General features: G+C 37.9%; 1 non-coding gene across 1 annotated transcript; it reads left to right on the top strand.

The window, feature by feature from the left end:
- Positions 1–5480: 5480 nt before the first annotated feature.
- trnat-ugu lies at positions 5481–5552 on the top strand. The gene has a single exon. It is a non-coding gene; the product is annotated as a tRNA-Thr (tRNA).
- Positions 5553–6025: the final 473 nt, after the last annotated feature.

Here is a 6025-nt window from a genome sequence, read left to right as displayed (position 1 = left end):
CTGGACCAGAGAACAAAAGAAAGTGGAGGAACATGTTGCTCAGCTTGAGGTCACTTTGGAACAGACCACCATGGAGCTCCAGGATACTCAGAACTGTGAGAAAGTAAAAAATAGTGCAGAGCAGGAAAGCGATTATTTGATCAGAGAAAAAGAGCGACTGGAGGAACGTGTTGCTCAGTTTGAGCCCACGTTGGATTTTGAGGAAAACAAGAGGACGAAAGAGAAAACTAAACTTGACATAGAGGAGAGGAACAACTTACAGCTTCAGACCAACAGGGGCTCCAGGATACCCAGAATCTCTGTGAGGAAGAAAAGAAGACTTCAGAGAATAAAACAGATCATTATATGAGAGTCCGAGAGCGATGGGAGGAAATTGTTGCTCAGCTGAGACAAGAAAACATTCAAAAGAAAAGGAGAAATAGAAAAAAAAGAAGACGACAAGAGAAACAGAGAGTCTGAACACTTTTACTACAGCGAGACACAATAAACACTATTAAATAAATAAAGATTTTGAATTTCAATCATGTCTAATGTCTCTTCATCACAGAGAGCATTCAATGATGGCATTTTTTCTTGAAATCCACTTTAGTAAAGTCAGTGATGTTTGATGTCCTTAAAGAAAAGGAATTTGACAGAAACTGAAGTTGAGGTATTTTCTTGCAGCTTTAGTGCTTTGTTCATTTTGAGCTCTGAAAGCAATATAGCTGACAGTTAATGTGGGCAGAACCTGATTCACTTAAACATCTGTACTTTATAATTAATCACATGGATTGGCACAAGAAAGTGGATGATCTTTCAGCAGTTATTCTGACAGGGTTAACACTGGATTAATTTGCGTCAGGCGCCTTCATGTGCCGTTTCCATTCATTGGTTCATTGCAGAAGATTGCTGCACCAATCAGGGGTGTAAACGTCATAAGAGAGGCGTGGCTTCCAGGATCAATTCCAGCATTTGCGATGCGGCATCACACCGCCACACCAATAGGGGGCAACAGGCGCTCTCAAAAGACGGTTAATAAAGTGCTTGTCCCAGTGGACAGACTTGTAGCTTTTGTTTCTTTCTGATTTTATAGGTATGAAAAAATTTTAGTAAAATGTTCACATCATTGTACTTATGTTAATGGAAAAGTTTGATAGTGTAATGCAAAGAGGGGAAATTTTGTAGTAGATATAATCTACAAAAAGTGTTTTTATTGACAGAGGATTATACAAACAGCTGAAATGTAGATTAATCTGTATGTTTTCAGCAGGATTTATTCTCACTGATGTGTAAAAGAGATGTGTGATTTTATGGAAGTGTCGACTCTGTCATCCATGTTGGTTTAAGAGGGTTACAGAGTTCTGGCTCATCATCGATTTGTTAAATTTTTATTAGTCTTTAATGTGACTCTGATGAGCATCACAAAATCTCCGTAGGTTATGTACAGCAGTGTTCCCCAACCTTTTTTGCGCCACGGACCAGATTAACCCTCTGGAGTCTGAATTGCGCCGCGCCAAACGTGCTTTTTCAGATGCCAGCAAAAGAGCTGAAACTGCTCGGTCATATTTGATCAGAAATGTCAAAGTAATACATCATTTAAATCTGTAAAGGGTCTACTTTCATTTGTGTATGCTTACTACATTAACAAAACGTTGTATTTTTTAAATGAATAAAATAGTCAGGGTGCCATCTGTCGCCTTTGTCTGCGTAAACTTTGTTTAGAAACGCGTCATCAAAAGCGCTGAAACTCGGCCAATAGCCGACCCACGGAAATAAAAAATATATCTTTAGACAGCTTAAAGTGTGTAGTTTTAGAATAAGTCGGTGAAATAAAACATATGTTTTCAATGAATGTAAATCATGTAAAACCAAGTAGAAGCACAGATTTTCCACCATCTGCGGCGGACACGCCCCGCTATTCACAGGTAAAACAGTTCACACGTTGAGTCTCACACACACACACACACACACGCCCCCGGACAGTGGCATAAAACAATGCCAGAGAATTTACCTTTTCATCTGAAGAAGATTGCGATTCCGGACGAGGGCGTTTGCATTTTGAAGAGCGAGGACTTTCCAGCAAGTTGCTATGATGAGTTATTTAGTCTTACATTCTGATCATATAAACTCATATTGTTTGTAGACATCTCTGCCTAGCTTTTGTCAGCATTGCCTTTAATGTTACAACAAATATCCACCAATATCTGCTCATTTGTAACATTAACTGTTTGTGATTGTATGCCCTAAATATTGTTGACGTTATATAGTTATATTTTAGCCTCAGTTCAGTTTTAGTTAGTGTCACTGATCATCCTGAAAGGCTGTTATGTAGTGTTAGCTAGCAGAGATGTTCCCAAATGCTGAGGTGTAAATGCTATATGTACAATGCATGCTAACAAATATATATTGTTCAAGAATACTATATTTATCAAATATATATTCATCAAAAATACTGAAAAAATAAATTGTTTGATTATTTTTAGGAGTGTGGCTGCATCACCCCTGCCTTCACTGGAAACTCACACCAGGCCACGCAGGTGTCGCTCCATTTTGAGTTCGACCGAGAATCATCCTGAGTAAGTACATATTTTATATTTTCCTAAATTATATTTAGTTTGAATCATTATTGCATTGTATGACATATGCAAACAACTTTATCAATGACAATATTATTTGCTTAGCTGTAAATGGTGATGGTGTAAATGCAAACAACTTTACCAATGACACAATTAGTGATGTTCGTGTGTGTTTTATAAACAGATGTGATCAAGCACCTGCTCCAAAAAGGGCAAAGGCAGCAAACAGACAGTCCACCATGTCATGGAAGGATCAGACAGATAACGACACAGTTCCACAGACTCTGCGATTCCTGCCTGTACGTGAACCTGAACCTCAACTGAGGTCTTCTGACTCTCATTCTCCATGTAGTCTATTTAAAATGTTTTTCCCCTGACAGTGTTGTGTCAACTCTGTGCCACAACCCAAATGCTCAAGCTGCCAAGTCAATAGCCAAGTGACGCAAATACAAATGGAGAGATGTAACCGTGAGTGAGATGTATCGCTACATTGGGCTCTTATTTTACATGGTAATGGTAAAGTTGCCCTCCATCATAGACTACTGGAGACAGAGCAGTATTTTCACAGTTCCCTTTCCAGCAACAATTATGTCAAGGGACAGATACAGGAACATTTCGTGGAATGTACACATGAGTCACCCAGATGCAGACAACAAAAACAACAGAAAGAGTGGCACATCTGAACATGACCGTCTGTTCAGAGTGAAACTGATTATGGACACAATCCGTAAGACATGCAAAGCAATTTATCATCCTAGAAGACATTTAGCCGTGAGAGGATGGTAGCATGCAAAGCTAACACTTGGAGGACACAGTACGTAAAAGCCAAGCCGACTAAGTGGGTGTTCAAGTTGTTTGTTCTTGACGATTCCTCAAATGGATACACTATTATTTAATGCATAGTATTGTAGCCCTACAGGCTGGGATTTGCAGAACCCTACTGTAGTGTATTGTGTTAGTTTTTGTTGCACTCTTTATTTTTTATACATACTGTACTGTATTGTTTTATTGTTACACAATTCCCTTTTTAATGCTGTCCTTGCTAATGTGTATTTTTAATAAACACAAAGGAAACACATTCCTTGTTGTAGTACTGTACTTCTCACTGTGATCCTGGCTCAGTGATCCACAGCTCATTATGTAATCGACAGCTCATTATGCGACCCATTGTCTACGAAGCTGTCAGTCACAGCATGTCGACGCTCTTCGCATATGGCCTTTCAAAGTAGAAAGTGTCTTTAAATTTTAAATCAAAGTATTGTTTAAGGTGAATGAGCAGGCAGGATGATTTTCACATGATTAAAAATAAAAAACCTACATTAGAAGCTCTGTTCTCAAAAAGTCTTGGGGGAAACATGTGTACTGTAGGTTTTGTGGCCTTATTTCAGTGAGGGTTTTTTTTGCTTTTTCAAAACCACATAAACCTTATTTTGTCAAAATACAAACAAACACATAAGTTGTTTACATATTATGGTAGCCCAGTTTGTTCTGAATACAGTGTAATAAGTCTTTTGTCAATAATATATTTTAAAAGCAACTAAAAAGAACCAAATGTAAGAGCACGTCAAAATCTCTCAAGGGGTCAAAAACACCCTCAGACTCCAGAGTGTTAATGTCAGACAATATTTTCACGGACCGGTTTAATGTCGGACAATTTTTTTCACGGACCGGCCTTTAAGGTGTGGCGGATAAATACAACAAAATAAAATGGTATTTTATAAATATAATAATAAAAGTGAATCCACTGTGTTGTTTGTTTATTTTGCTAGCTTGGGAGGTTAAATTTAGCGGTAATGTATTATGTGTTAGCGGCCGGAGCAGCTCCTTTAAGAAGGTAGTGGATGTAGGTAAGACATGTGACCGAGGCATCATGATCATCATATCAAGAGTGAGTTATAGACAGATGTGGTGGGAGAATCCGGTAATTTTTCAGAAAGCAACCCTGAGATCAGAGTCTGTAAACATTTTCACTTCCTCTGCAACCTTTATTACCCAAAAAATTATTTTAGCCTCTTTCTCACTAAATAAAATTTGCCTGAAGCTGCTAAAAATATTTCACCTTTAAATTAATATAATACAATTAGTTGTTTTTGCAGATAAAAGGTAGTTGGGTATTTTCACCACTAGGTGGCACTAGTGTGATTCCTATTGTATTTGGATGTTAGCGATTAGTACCTTTTTGTCCCTGGTAAGATGTGGAAGTGTTGCAATGGGAATGGGAAAGTTGCATTGTGGAATAGATTCAATTTACATCTTCTCTGTCTGAACACCTTTCTGCACTTCATTATCTCCCGAGTTACAGCAAAACCAGCAACTGTTGTTGAGTTTGGAGACTTCATCCACTGTATGAAGTTAAATTTGCTCTGCTCAGTTTTCTGCAGCATAGTAAAAATGTAAAGACCTTGAATATATACACAGCAAATTTTTAAAAGTGTATTCGCATTATAACAAATGCTTATTTATTTTTGGTTCATTTAAAACACTAAATAAAATGGATAAACAAAATAAATAGCAGAATATGTCTAAATGAATATAAATTAATGTGTTAAGTTCAGCAACGATATCCTACTCTGTAGACTCGATAGGGCGACTCTACGGAGCTGAACCCCAGGATTTTTCGATGATAAATGTATCTAATACTAATCACCCTTCTGCTATGACAAACGTCACCCAGTGCATAGAAAATTATTATTTTCAATATTCTTTGCCAATAAATGCAATAAATATGACATATGCAACCAGATAACAGATCAAATATTCACATACATAATCCCTGTGATCTCCAAGATAAAGTTTAGTTTTAAAGTAACCAACAGTTTAGTGTTTATGAACGCTTGGATGTCAGTGGGTTTTACTCTCGACGCAAGCGCACTTTAGTTTATATTGAGTTGTTTTTTTGACTGTCATGGTTGCACTGTGTCAAAAGGCATGATGGCCAAGTGGCAAGGCGTCGGTCTTGTAAACCGAAGATCACGGGTTCAATTCCCGTTCGTGCCTGTTTGGTGTATCCTTCTGCTGTTTTCACTTTAATCTTCATAAGTTCCATAAAATTTCTGATCAACTTGAAACAAATTTGGTATTGCCTTTGCTTTCTCCAGGCAAAACTCAAATTTCTTGCAATGTAACGTGAGATGTTATTTTGCAAGTGTGAGCTCCTGGGATGATCACCTTTAACCGAGTATGTAGCTCAGTGGTAGAGCACATGCTTTACATGTTTGAGGTTCTGGTTCAATCCCCAGCATCTCCAAGCAGTTTTTCAATGTTTTATGTATATATGCAAATCTATATGCTCCCAATTGTGTCCCACATCTCTACAGCCCTTATCGGCTAGGATACTTGTTAAGTTAAAATCAAACAAGTGACACCTTCCAACATGCCGCTTCGAGGAAAAACCTTTGTGTAAAACTGCTTAAGCAGGGCCTCAGCGTCCACAGCTCCTAATACGGATGCTGATCATTAACAACTCCATT

The sequence above is a fragment of the Silurus meridionalis genome, unplaced genomic scaffold, assembly GCF_014805685.1.
Source record: "Silurus meridionalis isolate SWU-2019-XX unplaced genomic scaffold, ASM1480568v1 Scaffold795, whole genome shotgun sequence".
Lineage (NCBI taxonomy): Eukaryota > Metazoa > Chordata > Actinopteri > Siluriformes > Siluridae > Silurus > Silurus meridionalis.
The sequence above is the reverse complement of the archived record's forward strand: the minus strand, read 5'-3'. Positions and strand labels throughout refer to the sequence as shown.